Here is a 17,385-nt window from a genome sequence, read left to right on the forward strand (position 1 = left end):
CCTTGTGAAGGGAGAATTCATTTCCCAGCCCTTTCAGCATCCAGTGGTCACTCACATTCCTTGGTTTGTGGCCCCTTCCTGTACCTACAGGGCTCACCATTCCAACTTCTGCCTCTGTCAGCACATGGCCTTCTCCTCTCTGTCATCAAATGTCCTTCTTATTCCCTCTTTGCTACAGAGCAGCAAAGACATGTCATGTAACACCAACTGACCATGTAACAACCGGATCACGGATCAGCAGGAGGGTGGGGCAGCGAGCTACAAGCAGGCAGTGGAGAACTACAGGAGGGGGCAGGGCAGCAATCTATTAACTAATGTCTGTTCACACCTACTGTGTCCTGAAGGAGGTGATTCAGAATTGGGGCCCTGCCGGGTTCTCTGAGTAAGACATTCACTCAACAAATGTTGATTGAGCCCTACTAGGTATCAGCCTCTATGACAGGTATTTGGGATACAAGTACCTATCCTATATAATAAAGATGTAATATGCAAATGGTTGTTAGGCCGTGAAGCATAACGACTGACCATGTAACAACCGGATCACGGATCAGCAGGAGCGTGGGGCAGCGAGCTACAAGCAGGCGGTGGAGAACTACAGGAGGGGGCAGGGAAGCAAGCTATGAGGGGGGGGGGGCAGGAAAAGGGGGGTGGGAGGAGCTGCAGGAGGGCGGGGCATTGGGTGGAGAGCTACTGGAGGGTGGCAGCGAGCTACTGGTGAGCTACTGGTGCACAGATTCGTGCGCAGGGCTACTAGTAGTAGATAAAGCCCCAAAATCTCCCTGCCCTCATGGAGCTAATATTCTATTGGTGGAGACAGAGAATAAAGAATCAATGTAAGTCAGTCATGTGGAATGGCACAAAGTAATGGGGCCATGAAAAACATAAAGAAAATAGGGCCGGTTAAGAGGGGTAGGGCCAGGACAAGTGAGGGGACTAATGAGTAGTCAGGGTAGCCCTCATCGAGCAGGTGAGATTTCGGCAAAGATTCGAAGGAGGTGAGGGGGAATTAGCTAAGTGGCCATGGGTGGGGGCAGAGAGCTCTAGGCAGAGGGAAGAGCTAGAGCAAAGGCTGTAAAGCAGAAGATGCCTGGTTTGTTAGGCACAGGAAGAAGGTAGATGGGCTAAGAAGGCCTCCGTGGAGCCAACCAGGCCAAACCCAAAAGGCAAAAGAGAAGATAAAGCAACTCCAGGTCTCTAAACTCTCTGGTTTGGGACTCTGGAAATTCTCTGAACGGGGCGCCAGTTCTGTGGTTAGGAATTGCATGACCTTGCTGATGTCTCTGATTCCCCTGAGGTTCACTTTCCTCACTTTAAATTGTGCCATCCATTCATGTCCTTCATTCATTCATTCACAGAACTCCATCACCCACCCATGAGGTCCCAGGCACACGGCACAGCAGGCTCCAAGGAGGGTCATGTGCAGTGTGTGCCCTCCCTGCCCAGAGCCCCTCCTGCTCCAATTCTCTGCTGCAAGAACTGAGGGGCGTGGCCTATCGACAAGAAGGCATGATGGTGGAAGGACTTCTTCTGAACACACCCAAAGGACAGCACTGAATGGGTAGAAGTTTTAAGGAAACCGATCTGGGGAACAAAATAAGACAAATATCTGTAAAAATATAACGGGCTGTCATGAGAGGTGCCCTCGTCCTTAAAGGTCTGCAAGCAAAGCCGGAAAGGTAGTTTTCTGGGGATGTGAAAGAGGTTTGGGTGTTGGATGGAGGCTGGACTAGATGGTTTTAAGGACTGAGGGGGTTTTCTTTGATATCTCTAACTCTAGATGATATTGATATGAAAGTAGGTTATGTCTGAACACTGTAGTATGGGACTCTGGAAAATTCTCTGAACTGGACACTAGTTCTGGGGTTAGGAATTGCATGACCTTGCTGATGTCAGCAGGTCCAAGGTGAGATGTGTTGAGGGCCTTGCTGAGGGACAGACTGCTTTCCCATAAATGCTGAGGTGAGTGACACAGTGATCTTAGCCATCATCTTTTGGATATGACACCAAAAGCAAAAATAAACAAGTGGGACAACATCAAACTAAAAAGCTTCTGCACGGCAAAGGAACTATCAACAAAGTGAAAACGCAAAGTATGAAATGGGAGAAAATATTTGCAAACCATATATCTGATAAGGGGTTAATATATAAAATATATAATGAGCACATACAATTCAGCAGCATAACATAATAATCTGACTTAAAAATGGGCCAAGGACCTGAATAGACATTTTCCCAAAGAAGATATGCAAATGGCCAGCAGGTAAGTGAAAACATGCCAACATCACTAACCATCAGAGAAGTGCAAACCTAAACCACAATGAGCTGTCACCTCAGACTGTCATAAATAAGAGAAGAAATACATACTGGCGAGAACATGGAGAAAAGAGAAGCCTTGTGCACTCTTGTAAATTGTAAATGTAAATTGGTAGAGCTATTATGGAAAAAGGTATGGAGGGTCCCCAAAAAAGTTAAAAATAGAACTACCTTATGACCCAGCAATCCAAAATTTGGGCACATCTCCAAAGGAAACAAAATCAGGATCTTGAAGAGATACCTGCACTCTGTGCTTATTGCAGCATTCTCCACAGTGGCCAAGAGAAGAGTCTGTCCATGGATGAATGGATAAAGAAAATATGACATATCTCTACCTAGAGATATAGGTATAATAAGAATATTTATTATTTAGTCATACAAAGGGGAGATCCTGACATTTGCAACATGATGCTAAGTGAAGTAAGCCAGAGAAAGACAAATACTATATGATATGACTTATATGTGGAAATTTCTTATTTAAAGTGAAACTCAGAGAGACAGAGAGTAGAATAAATGGTGGTTGTCAGAAGCTGGAGGAAACGGGACAATGTTGGTCAAACAGCACACGTTTTCAATTATAAGATGAGTAAATTCTAGGGATCCAATGCACACACAACGATTATGGTTAATAATACTGTGTTGGCCCGGCTGGCATGACTCAGTGGTTGAGCATTGACCTATGAACCAGGAGGTCACAGGTTCGATTCCCATTCAGGGCACATGCACGGGTTGCGGGCTCGATCCCCAGTAGGGGGCATGCAGGAGGCAGCTGATCCAAGATTCTCTCTTATCATGGATGTTGCTATCTCTCTCCCTCTCCCTTCCTCTCTGAAATCAATAAAAATATATTTTAAAAATATATTTAAAAAATATTTTAAAAAATAGTACTGAAGTTTGCTAAGAGAATAGATCTTAAGCATTCTCACACACAAAAGATAACTATGTGAGGTGACAGATATGTTAATTCATGCAATTGTGGTAACCATGTCACAATGTATCTGTATATCAAATCATCACTTTGTACACTTTAATATGCATAATTTTATTTGTCAGTTATACCTCAATTAAGCTGAGGGGGGAAATAATCCCTGCCTTGGTGGAGCTTACATTCTCCTGGGGAGAAACAGATACTACACAAGATAAATAAACAAAATATATGGTATGTTAGATGGTGACATAGCTATGGAGGAATATAGGGAGTATTGGGGTGTGATTTAGGTATGTTGGTCTGAGAAGGTGGCATTTGAGAAAGGTGACAGCCACTGGGGTCACAGATAAGCTGTTCATTTCCAGTTCTCCCCTCCCCTCTTTCCAGGCTCTGCCCTTGGGCCACTGGGACAGGCTGCTGTGGAACAACCCCTTCAGGTTTTATTGCTGTGTCTTCCTGACTGAGAGTGTTCACAACCCATTGCCTCACTCATTTATTAATCGTATGGATCCCTTCTATTTGTAAAGGGGGGGAAACTAGTATGCACTATGTCCTGGGTGCCCTGATACATGCTTTACATCCATCATTTCATTTCATCCTCACCATGATCTGTGGGTAAGTGTGGTTAGGCCCACTTTAAACATGAGAACATTGAAGTTAGTTACTTTAAGCTTTTTTTTTAAATTGACTTGAGAGATGAGAGAGAGAGAAGAAGAAGGGAGAGGGAAAGAGAGAAAAACAACGTGAGAGTGAAACATCAATCTGCACGCACCCAAAACCTTTCAGTGTATGGGAAAATGCTCCAACCAACTGAACCACCTGGCCCAGGCTGCTTTAACCCTTTGCACTCGCTTGCTTTTTTCTCGATTCCTTTATTCTAATGCTAACCATGTCGAGTCACACTCGACATCCAAGTGCAAAAGGTTAAGCATCTTGACCAGGACCATATAACTAATAAGGAGCAACTGAAATTTGAGTTCAAATCAAGTCTAACTCGAGAGTCTTTTTTCCCCCCATAACACCATAAATTATCTATATTATAAAAGGCCAGTGGCCATAATGCCGTAACGCTGTAACGACCAAACAACCAGTCACCAGGAGGTGCACGGAGCACCTCTTGGGCCCTCACCCCACCTTCCACCTTCCCACCTCCCCCACTCCAGGGCACCAGCAGCGTTGGCAGTGCATCACGGGGAGCCGTCAGTGTCCTCAAAGCATGCAAGGCGTCGGGGCGGTGGACATGGCCCTGATGGCAGGCTAGGCCTAGGGGACCCTGCATGTGCATGATTTAATCATGCACTGGGCCTCTAGTGCTTTTTATAATTGTCTGTATTATGGGGAAGAGGGAGCAGGTATCAGAATATCTGGGAGCAGGGACACATATAAATCGAACCCAGTGATGCTGATATTACATTTCTCGTACCAGATTAGTACTTGCTGAACTATATTATTCTAAAAAAAACAACAATCCTGTACAAAAAGAGGGGAATGGGGGACATCTGTAATACTGTCAACAATTTTTTTAAAGTTCTGTGGATTTAGGGAGAAACCAAGATGGCAGCATAGGTAAACACCTGAACTGCTGCCTCGCACAACAATTTCAAAACTACAACTAAAAGACAAAACGGACATCATCCAGAACCACAGGAAGGCTGGCTGAGTGGAAATTGTACAACTAGAAGGAAAGAGAAAAGCACACTGAGACTCACAGGAGCTACAGAAGGCAGGAGTACGGAGGCACGCATGGAGAGGGCTCGCAACTGAGTACGTGGTTGGCTTTCTCAATCGGGAGGGAGACAAAAGCTCCTGACTACTCTGAACTCCAGTTCCAGGTGAGACTCTGGGGACCCAGACTCATATGGGGAGAAACTGGACTGTCTGGCAGCAGGCGAAACTCGAGGGTGGCTTTCTCTCAGAGGTGCTTGCAGCGATTACTGCGAGACACTGAGACCCAGGGGCCTCTTAGGGCAGGGCTGACGGGAAGCCATAGCTGTGCACACAGCCCACAAAGGGGTGCACCAAGAATGTCCACCTCAGGTAACTGGGGAGGCTGAGCCACTGGGCCCTTAGGACACCTAGCACAAAAAGCCACTCTATCAACTCAGGGAAGCAGCCAAAATGTGGAGACAAAGAAACAGGTCACAAATGAAAGAAATGGAGGAAAGCAAATGACTGAATATAGAGTTCAAAACCACGGTTATAAGGTTTTTCAAGAATTTTCTAGAAAAGGCTGATAAATTTAGCGAGACCCTTGAGGATATGAAAAAGGACTAACTAGAAATTAAGCATACACTGACTGAAATAAAAAACAATATACAGAGATCCAACAGCAGACTAGAGGATTGCAAGAATCAAGTCAAAGATTTGAAATACAAAGAAGCAAAAAACACCCAACCAGAAAAGAAAAAAGAATCCAAAAATATGAAGATAGTGTAAGGAGCCTCTGGGACAATTTCAAGTGTACCAACATCAGAATAATTGGGGTGCCAGAAGAAGAGAGAGAGCAAGATACTGAAAACCTATTTGAAGAAATAATGACAGAAAACTTCCTCCACCTGGTGAAAGAAATAGACTTACAAGTCCAGGAAGCGCACAGAACCCCAAACAAAAGGAATCCAAAGAGGACCACACCAAGACACATCATAATTAAAATGCCAAGGGCAAAAGACAAAGAGAGAATATTAAAAGCAGCAAGAGAAAAACAGCTAGTTACCACAAGGGAGCACCCATACGACTGTCAGCTGATTTCTCAACAGAAACTATGCAGGCCAGAAGGGAGTGGCAAGAAATATTCAAAGTGATGAATAGCAAGAACCTACAACCAAGATTACTCTACCCAGCAAAGCTATCATTCAGAATTGAAGGTCAGATAAAGAGCTTCACAGATAAGAAAAAGCTAAAGGAATTCATCACTGCCAAACCAGTATTATATGAAATGCTGAAGGGTATTCTTTAAGAAGAGGAAGAAGAAGAAAAAGGTAAAGATAAAAATTATGAACAACAAATACATATCTATCAACAAGTGAATCTAAAAATCAAGTGAATAGGAGAAACCAAGATGGCGGCATAGGTTAAACACCTAACCTACAGCCGGGCACAACAATTTCAAAAACACAACTAAAAGTCAAAACAGACATCATCCAGAACCACAGGAAAGCTGGCTGACTGAAATGCCCACAATTAGAAGGAAAGAGAAAACCACAAGGAAAATTAGAGAAGCCGTAAAAGCTTGAGGTATGGAGACACGGGCAGAGACACGAGCCCGCGCGCGTGCAGGGAAGACGGAGCCGGAGAGGAAGGGGCGGCTGACGGCCTGGCTGGCGTTCTCTGGCGGGAAGGAGATAAAAACGCCAGATTGTGCTGAACCCCAGCTCCGACTGCACTGAACCCCAGTTCCGGGAGAAACCCTGGGAAGCCAGGCTCATGCTGGGGGAGTCTGGGCTGTGGGGCGGAGACACAGAGGAGTTGCGCCGGAGCCGCGCACGGGAATGTGCGCAGAGGAGGGTCTGTTGCCTGTGCCGCTGGATTGCCCTAGCGGGAAGGAGACAAAAGCTCCGGACTGTGCTGAACCCCCAGTTCCAACTGCACTGAACCCCAGTTCCGGGAAAGACCCGGGGAAGCCAGGCTCATACTGGGGAAAGCTGGGCTGTGGGGCAGAGGTGCAGAGAGGCGGCGAAGAGCAGAGCACCGGAGGCGCGCACGGATTGTGCGCGGAGGATGGGCTGTTGACTGTGCCGCTGAGTCGCCCTGGAGGGAAGGAGACAAAAGCGCCAGACTGCGGTGAGCCCCAATTCTGACTACACGGAAACCCAGTTCCGGGCGAGAATCTGGGAATCCAGATTCATTGGGGGAGAGACTAGACTGTTTGGCAGCGCGCGAAACTCCAGGGCGCTTTTCTCTCAGAGGTGTTTGCTGGGAGTACAGAGGGACACAGGAACCTCATAGGGCGGGGCTGACGGGAAGCCAAGGCGGTAGGCTCCGCCCTGTAACTCCGCCCCATCCAAGCTGAACACAGAGGCTTTTACAATTTTTCAAGTCTAGTTGAATGGGGCTGTCTCCTGGCATAGACACAGCTGATCCTCACAGCCAATTGGACTGGAGGTCACATCCTCCCAGTGTACCAACAGCAATCAAGGCTTAACAACCCCAAGACTTTGCACTCAGCCCACAAAGGGGGGTATCAAGAGCGACCACCTAGGGAGATTGGGGAAGCTGAGTGATAGGGAGGCAGCCAAAAGGGGAAGACACTGAAACAGGTCACGAATATAAGGGATGCTGTAATTCCTGCTGAGGGGCCACAGGCAGTAGCTGACCTACACTCCATTGGAGACCCAGAAACGAGGGCATCTAGTGGTCGGTGTGAGATGACACCAGATTTCAACCACTCCCATAAGGGACACATTCAAGAGGCAGACGCAGTGAGCGCCAAAGCCTTGCTGCACCAAGACCCGGCACATAAACGTGTCTCCCGCACAGCAACTCTTCCTTTATAGACACAGAGGGTCCGCACGGCCAATTGGCCTGGAGGAAAATTCCTCCCAGTGACACCAACAACAATCAAGACTTAACTATACAAACAAGGACCAAGATGGAGGCATAGGGCAGAAGCCTGATTGCTGCCTACCACAACAATTTTGAGACTACGACGGGAGAGCAGAGCAGACACCATCCAGAACCACCGGAGGGCTGACTGAGCAGATGCTCTACAACTAGAATAAAAGAGAGGGGTACGCGGGATGAAGCCGATGCCGGTGTCCCAAAGACCACACTTTAAAAACTACGGCTCAGGCGACACAATGGCGGCCTGGATCGGGCTCGGCGCAGTTCCCCCAGCGGTCTCCGGCTGAGGGGAAGGCTTCACTCGCTGCCGAGCACGGACAGACGAGCCCCTGGGAGACATGGGGTGGGAGACTATGCGCTTGCTGACCTCCGAGTCCTTCAAGAATCTCAACGCCCCAGAAGCGGCCAGGTGCGCACGCTCGGCGACCGGCCACCGCTGCAGACCCAAGGGCCGACGCAGCTACCCTGGACCAGCCCGCCGCCGCGCACCGGGCACACCGGAGCTTCGCCGAGCCCGCCGCCCAACGAGTTCTGCGGTGGCTGCCCTGGAACTCTGAGAAAATGGCCGAAGGAATTGCTGAGAGGGAATTGACCAACAGGAATTGGGATCAAGAAGACGAAACCCCGCTGGGTCCCGGATCCGGGTGAAGCCGCGTGCCCCTGGGTCCGGGTGAGGCTGGGAACTGGGTCAGGGTGAGGCTGGGTCCCGGGTCCGGGTGAGGCCACGTGCCCCTGGGTCCGGGCGAGGCCATGCGCCCCTGGGTTCGGGTGAGGCTGAATCCTGGGTCTGGGCGAGGCCGTGTGCCCCTGGATCCGGGTGAGGCTGGGTCCCGGGTCCGGGTGAGGCCGTGGGCCCCTGGATCCGGGTGAGCCTGGGTCCCGGGTCTGGGTGAGACCGTGGGCCCCTGGATCCGGGTGAGGCCACGCGACCCGGGTCCGGGTGAGGCCGTGGGCCCCTGGATCCGGGTGAGCCTGGGTCCCGGGTCTGGGTGAGACCGTGGGCCCCTGGATCCGGGTGAGGCCACGCGACCCTGGGTCTGGGAGAGGCCACGTGCCCCTGGGTCCGGGTGAGGCCACGTGCCCCTGGGTCCGGGGGAAGCTAGATCCTGGTTCCAGGCGAGGCCGTGTCCCCCTGGATCCGGGTGAGGCTGGGTCCCGGGTCCAGTTGAGGCCGTGGGCCCCTGGATCCGGGTGAGCCTGGCCCCGGGTCCGGGTGAGGCCGTGGGCCCCTGGATCCGGGTGAGCCTGGCCCCTGGGTCCGGGTGAGGCCGTGGGCCCCTGGATCCGGGTGAGCCTGGGTCCCGGGTCCGGGTGAGGCCGTGGGCCCCTGGATCCGGGTGAGCCTGGGTCCCGGGTCCGGGTGAGGCCGTGGGCCCCTGGATCCGGGTGAGCCTGGCCCCGGGTCCGGGTGAGGCCGTGGGCCCCTGGATCCGGGTGAGCCTGGGTCCCGGGTCATTGAGCCTGGGTCCCGGGTCCGGGTGAGGCCGTGGGCCCCTGGATCCGGGTGAGCCTGGGTCCTGGGTCCGGGTGAGGCCGTGGGCCCCTGGATCCGGGTGAGCCTGGCTCCGGGTCCGGGTGAGGCCGTGGGCCCCTGGATCCGGGTGAGCCTGGCCCCGGGTCCGGGTGAGGCCGTGGGCCCCTGGATCCGGGTGAGCCTGGGTCCCGGGTCCGGGTGAGGCCGTGGGCCCCTGGATCCGGGTGAGGCCACGTGACCCTGGGTCTGGGAGAGGCCACGCGCCCCTGGGTCCGGGTGAGGCCACGTGCCCCTGGGTCCAGGGGAAGCTGGAGCCCGGGTCCGGGCGAGGCCGTTTGCCCCTGGATCCGGGTGAGGCTGGATCTCGGGCCCGGGAGAGGCCATGCGCCCCTGGGTCCGGGTGAAGCTGAATCCTGGGTCTGGGCGAGGCCATGTGCCCCTGGATCCGGGTGAGGCTGGGTCCCGGGTCCGGGTGAGGCCGTGGGCCCCTGGATCCGGGTGAAGCCGTGCCCCTGGGTCCGGCCGAGACCAAACCAGAGGGAGTCGGACCTGCATTACCACCATTTGTCCACCATCCAGAGCTGAGGGGTCAGTGCCGACATGTACTCATAAGGAACTGGTGGACATTGATATTGGGTCTCAAAAGAACTGTTGGTCCAGAAAGAAACTCACTACAGACTGATTCATTTGCCTGTCAGCATAACTATTATTGCTCGTCGCACATTCAATTCTTATAAGTATATCTCAAGTGACACATGATTTCGCTCATCTAGGGGAAATGATGAACAACATAGACTGATGAACAAGAACAGAACCAGAAACAAGGAGGCATCGATCGGATTATCGGGCCTCAGAGGGAGGATAGGGGAGGGTGGGGGGAGGGGGGAGAGATCAACCAAAGGTCTTGTGTGCATGCATATGAGCCTAACCAATGCTTAAGTTCAACAGAGGGTTGGGGCATCCATGGGGAGGGGTGTGGGATGGGAATGGGGGGATGAGGACAAATATGTGACACCTTAATCAATAAAGAAATTTAAAATGAAAAAAAAACCAAAAACCAAAAAAAACCAAAAAAACAACAACAACAACAAAAAGTAAAAATCAAGTGAATAAAAAAAAATCTGATGAACAGAATAAACTGGTGAATATAATAGAATCAGGGGCATAGAAAGGGAGTGGACTGACAATTCTCGGGGGGGAAAGGAATGTGGGGGGTGCCAGAAGAGACTGGACAAAAATTGTACACCTATGGATGAGGACAGTTGGGAGGGGGGGTAAGGGCAGAGGGTGGGGTGGGAACCGGGTGGAGGGGATCTATGGGGGGAAAAAAGAGGAACAATTGTAATAATCTGAACAATAAAGATTTATTTTAAAAAATAAATAAAGTCCTGTGGATTTAGTAGACAGGTGAATTTAGTAGGCAGGGCCATTATTCCCATTTTATAAGTGATGAAACAGAGGCATAGACAGTTTCACTGGTTTACCCAAGGCCACACAGATAGTTTTCGATGGAACCAGGACTAGAATTGGCTTGTACTCCATTCTTCCCATTGCTTAGTGTTAAAAACTGATTCAATGTTTTGCATAGGTAATAGATTTACATGCTACAAAATTTAAAGTGTTAACAAAAACATTCAAACCTGTAAAGAATTTTTGTGAGTTTATTTGAGCCAGACTGTCGTAATATGCCAGGAAGCAGAACCTCAACAAATTGAGATAATGCTTTGGAGAATGGTGGGTTACATCTATACTATTATTTATACATTGCAATCAAAGGAAGGGACGTAGATGGGTGCAGGAACAATTAACACGATAACAATGAAGGGATTTGTGGTCTCTGTCCTGGAGCCCAGGCACATTAGGTTGTACCACAGGGGGTCCAGAAAAAGGGAAGTTACAAGTTACCCAGACATTTCAAGGGTATGTTATCATAGATGCAAAAAAGACAGATAGGCTCAGTTAAGGTAAAGGTTGACCTTGTCAGAAAAGATACCAGCCTAGGCCATAGCTACCTACCAAAACTGCTTTTAGTCAAAGTTTAATTTCAGACCATCCTTTGTGGTTACTTTAGGTCTCTGAGTTTGCAAGACTGCCATGCAGGCCTTCCCTGAGCTTGTCAGGTTAGCATGTGGCCCCTTTCGTCCACAAAAGGCAGAACTGGTAGACAAAGAAAATAGATCTCTCTCCACACTGTGCCCCCCAGATCCATCATTTTATTTCATCCTCACCATGACCTGTGGGATCAGGGTGGTTATGGCCAACTTAGACATGAGAACACTGAAGTTAGTTACTGGTAACAGGCAACAAAAGCAGACATAAACCAGTGGGACAACATCAAACTAAAAAGCTTCTGCCCAGCAAAGGAGCCATCAACAAAGTGAAAAGGCACCCCACCCCCACCCCCAGAGGCAACGACCATTAAGTTTGTTGTTCTTTCCTCCCAGTAGGACTTTCTCACTTCTTACTCCTCTGGGAAAGGAGAAGACAGAGTCAGATCTCACAGCGGCTGCCCTTGCTCGGTGCAGGGTTCCAACCAGGCGTGGTCACCTACTAGCTGAGTGACCTTGGAAAAGTCACCAAATGTTGCAGCGTTGTGGTTCTTCGTCTGTAAGACGGAGATCATTTCACCTACCACAGAGTTTCAAAGTGAAGGAGAGGACGGGCATGACGTTTGTTCGTTTACAGCACTCAGTGATGTGTGTGCAAGGGCGAGTGAGTGTCACTGCTCTCCGCCTCTGCGTCCTTCTCTCCGGAGGGCCCAGACGCGGCCACTATGTCCTCGTCCCCTCTCAGAGGCGGCGGGGAGGACAGACAGGACATGGGAGACGTTTCCACAGGATAAAAGGAAATGACTCCAATTTTACCAAGTGCACTTAAAGTTAGATATTAGAAGAAACTTTGTTTTAAAATCCCAAAGGGACTTGTGAGGTTTCTTTCTTTGAAAATTTCTCAGAAAATTCTAATAACAATATATTAAGATGCTAATATTCCCAGAAGCAAGGGGATAGGGATGGATGGAAAGACCTTTCCAGTCCTTTCCTCTCTGGAAATTAGAATTCAAGTAAGAGAGACATTTAAGCCGAATTATCTTCTGTCCTAGGTCCGGCGCTGGGGTGGCCACATGGACTAATGGCCACTCGCCAGCAATGAGATGGCCTCTCTGGTCCCTTCCTTCCTGAGTTTAGTTATTCTCTTGAGTTAGAGGGAAATTTAAGCCCAGTGACCTTCTGTGCCAGGGTCCAGCTTCGGGGGAACCAGATGGGCTACTGACTCATCACCGGCACCATCAGGCCTGGCCTTTGCGACCAGCTTGCTAACACCAGGGACACTTCCCAGTGACCTGCCCTGGACACCGCCCTGGACGGGCTCTGTTGTTTTGGGCATAGAAACAAGGGTTCTGCCCTCAAGGAGGTTGAAAAGCTAGACTTTGGGAGAGATTTGGGGAAAGGGTGGGGCAGTGTCCTGTCATAGGAGGAGACTTACTCAGGAGGCTGGAGTCTCCCTTCGTGGGCACCTGCAAGGACTAGAGGGGGAGGCGGGGAAGGGGGGATGAAGGGCAGACCCCCTGCTCTGCTGTTTCTCATGCCCGAGGTCCCCTCGTGGCTTGAGGGGAGGGTCGCCACCTCCCTTATGAAAACAAGTCCCCACGAAGGTGTCCAGGCCGGAGGTCACCGTGCTGGGGTGCCTCTCTCTCAGACCATTGCCGCTGCCACCACACTGGGCTGCTCAGGAGCAAAGTCTCCCCTCCGTGTGAAGGGTGAAGGCTGGAAAGTCAGACATAAATACACACTCAGGGACAAGACAGGGGACGTAGACTGAACCAGTGGCCCAGTTCTCCAAGGCCTGTCAACTCCTTCCACATGTCTGGAACCCTTTCCTGGAGTCCCGAGAGACTAGCACAGCTCCTGGCCTGAGTCGCTTCATTCCTTCTCCCCGCCTGTGTGCACGTGGAACGTGGCAACAGCAGCACCCACCTTCCAAAAACAAGACCTCAGTCATCTTGACCCTGAGGGTCAGCCCCGAGGGAAGAACCCCCGCTGTGCTGCCTACTTCCCGATCCTATCCTGTCTGGTCTGAAGGCTAGAAAAGGCCTCTTCCCCAGGTGACAGGAGACAAGAAATAACCCCAGACTCAGCAGAATAATATTACACCCCAAACTCCAGCATCGCCGCCGGCCACGAGGAGGCCTGCGGAAGTCCAGGTTCGCCGTGAAGCCCCGTAGCTGACGTGAGTGGAAACGGCTTCGCTGGGACCAGGATGCCGGAACGCAGCATCGCTGAATCCACTCTGCACTGGGAAACACTACACTTAATGGCCTATTGGGTCATTGTGTATCCTTACTTATGACACTCTCCAATAAAAATATCTTTAATTAGCAGGCTAATGTGGGGCCCACACAATGGGCCTGCCTTTCGACAAGAGTAATTACCACAAGAACACGGGCCCCATCCGTTCCAGGATGGGAGCCAGAGCCCAATCAGCCTGGGTCTCATCCAAGAGGATGCTCTGGGACTCAGTGTAACCAGGTGGGCAAGAGCCCGGGCTTTCGGGTCCTAAGACCTAATACCACACCCTTCACAGATTAGCTGCGCAATTCTCCACAGGTTGCTTCACTTCTCTGTGCCCCAATGTTCTCATGTGCAACATGGAAGTAATAACATGTTCTTCATAGGAAATAAGGATTAAGTATGATAAAGAGCTTAGCACAGTGTCTGGCATGTAGTTCATGCTCGATAAACGGCCAGTGCTGCTGCGGGAGGGTTCAGAGCCAGGCGATTCCGGGGACCAGGCCCTTGATGGGACAGGACGGCATAGCAAGGCCATTCTTGCTGCTCTCTTCTCCCTGTAACAGCCACTGCTGTCTCTTTGGCAGGGGAACTAGGGAAACGGAATCAAGCACCATCTCATCCTGCCGGATTCTCCACGGGTAGACAGCCCCTAAATCTTTTAACCTCCGTGCCAAGATGTGTCAGGCCCACAGAAGTAGGTGGAGAAAGGCTGTACCTGTCTGTCCTCCCTGTGCCATCCCCAGAGCAGGGAGGGTGGTTCTCCTAGGGACCCTGAGCAGGTGCCGAGCCTTGGGTCCAAACAGTGGGGCTTCATGGAGCCCTCTCCCCGAGGTGATGGGGAAGATAAAGATCATCTCCCACTTAGCACCAGGATGATACACCTTAACCCTCCCTCCGCTCTTTCCTACCAGGCGGGCCCCTAGTGCAGCCAGATGTTACTACGGATTGCAGAGTTTGGGGAAGTTTATAGGTTTTTAAAGGTCAGGTTCTTTGGTGGTAAAAGTTTTACAGACCAGTAAAAATTTACTGCGGAAGGTGGGAAGCACAGCTGCCATGGGAAAGGCTGGAGCCAGGAGTCTGGAGGGCCTCAGCTCCGTCACGTCCACCTGTGGGGAAGGGGCATGTCACGAAGGCTCTCTGGGCTCTGTGTTTTAACCTGGAAAATGGGAACAAGAAAAGTGAGATGGGCGGATGGGTGGAAAGCTCCTGGCACATGTGTGTGAGTACAGTCCTCCTCTCCAGGGTGCTGGGAGCAGCTAGACACCAGGGAGGCCCAGGCCTGCGGCTCCTGCAGGCTTGAGCTTTTCATTACACTCACTGGCTCACTGCCATCTGCATGTCTGCCTCCGCTCCCGGGGAGGAGCCGGCCGTCTGCAGCCAGAGCTCAGGAATCAAATTAGCCCTGCCTCCGCCTTTCCCTGATTCCCGCGGCCCAGGGCAGTTCCTCACGGCCTGGAACTAATTCTTGTTTAAAAGGGGCAAAAGTGACTCCACAGTTTCATTGGAGGCAATTTACACCCCGCCACTGGCCACAACTCCAGCTCCTCCCTGTCCGTTGTGCCATCAGATCCATTAATAGGAAATTTCTTCAGGGGAAACTTGATTGCTGCTCCATCCGAGAGGCACACCGGCGATACAGCTCCACGTGCCGCGCGGCCTGCCTGGCTCGCTCTAACCCTGTTACCCAAGAAGCTAATTCTCTAATGCACACACTGTGCCCAAGACATCCTCTTCCTTCTCTAACGCAATCGGGCGGTCCCAGAGGGGCCGGAGCTCAGTGCAGAAATGAGGGCCTGGGCCCAGGGGACAGGGTGTTCAGGCTTTGGCACTGCCCCCAGATGGCTCTTAGCACGTGCCCGTGGCTGGCACTCCACTCTACAGTGTGTAGAGCCCACCTTCCAGACTCCCATGGTGGGCCGGAGTGAGCCACATCCAGGCCACCAGACCCTCGTGCTGCTGTTGCCTCCCCCTCCCTTCTCCTCTCCTTTCTCTTCCTTCCCTCCTAGAATTTTCCTCCCTCTCTCCTTGCCCTTTTCACTTCTGTCTTCCTCTTCCTCCTTGCTTTCCTACCAATTTTCCTCCTCTTTTCATCTTCCTTTTATTTTTTACTTCACTCCCTTCTCCTCTTCAGATCCCCCCTTTCCTATGGTTTTACCTTCTGTTTCTTTTCACCGCTTCCTGCCCTTTCCCTCCTGTTTTGGCACTGCCCCTTCCAGAACAAGTTCAGTGCCGGATGCCTCTCGCTGCTTTCTGTCTCCACGGCCTGGCTCTGTGGAAGGAATGCTCCCAGGCCACACTGGCCTCGGCGTGGAGGGAGATGGGCACGTGCCTCATGGATATGCTCGGGGAGCATTTGGGGCAGCAGTTAGTGTGTGCAGGCATGAGGGGGCGGGGGTAGTGGTTGAGTGTCTGTTCTTCGATGATGAAGCAACTATAATGAAACCCCAAGTGGGTTTGTTACTGCCATAGGAAGGCGCCCCCCCCCCCCCCCAAAAAAAATGAATGGGATAGTGCTAGATGCAGACTTCATCATGCAAACCAACAGAGGAGAACGCCCTCTAGAAATCCACAGCGGATTTCTAAGTGGCCACGGAGGTGAGTGGACAGGAGCCCCAGCGTTTATTCATGGCTCCGATGTTGGCTCACAGAGCCCTTCTGAGTCTGAGCTCTGCTGCCTGAGGGCCCACGCAGCCCAGTCTTCCTGTCCTGCCTGTCCTGCGGTCAAGCCTGGATTCCGGGCACATTCTTTCAGGGGACAGGAGGAGGTGGCTCTAAATTCTCTAGAAGTTTGGGGCCCCCTATTTTCTCCTTTTCTACCACTTCTCCCCATCTCCGTCCTCCCAAAGGGAATTCTTGGAGCTGATTTTCCCTGTTTTTCTAGATTGTGCCGTGAGAGAACACATGGCTCGAAAGAAGGGTAGCTCAGGCTCCTGGAGCTTGAGGGAACATCCCAGGCCACCCCCTGGCTCGTGGCCCTGTGAGGGACCCCATCAATGGAGGGGATAATGCAACATGCAGTTCTCACGTGTACATGAACAAGAGGGAAAACCCAGACAGAACCAGAAAGGACTTACTTCTGATCAAGGTGGGTGTTTTTTAACTTAACTAAAATTCAGAAAATCCTTTCTCCTTGCAGTGTTCTCAGCCTGTTGTACCCTTTAATTCAGCTGGAAAGGGATGAAATGTTCTGTGGTTGGAGCTTGCATGACTGCGCTTTGATGCAGGTGCATCTCACCTAGAAAACAGTCCAGATAGGAAAGTCACATAGCCCGCCCGGCCGGTGTGGCTCAGTGGTTGAGCATCGACCCATGAACCAGGAGGTCACGGTTCGATTCCGGTCAGGGCACATGCCCGGGTTTCAGGCTCAATCTCCAGTAGGGGGCGTGATTCTCTCTCATCATTGATGTTTCTATCTTCCTCTCCCTCTCCCTTCCTCTCTCAGAAATCAATAAAAAACAAATTTTAAAATAAGTAACAATTTTTTTAAAAAGAAGAAGAAAAGTCCACATCTATACATCTATTCGCATGGTGAGGTGGAGGTGGGACGCCTCCAAATAAACCTATAGCCGTTGTTTTCCCAGACATCCTGGGGGCATCCAGTTCGGTATCGGAGGGATAGATACGTGCCTATTTAACTTACAAAAAAAAAAAAAAAAGAAAAGAAAAAGAAAAGAAAAAGAAAAGAAAGACACTTCTTTCAAGAAAATCACATTTAAAGGAAAAGTGTTGCGACCGCACGTGAAATGACATTAAGCAAAAAACGGGGGCAGGACCCAAATTTACATGTATGGTAACTTATTTCAGTGTGTACACATTATAGA

This window comes from Cnephaeus nilssonii (genome assembly GCF_951640355.1).
Source record: "Cnephaeus nilssonii genome assembly, chromosome: 13".
NCBI lineage: Eukaryota > Metazoa > Chordata > Mammalia > Chiroptera > Vespertilionidae > Cnephaeus > Cnephaeus nilssonii.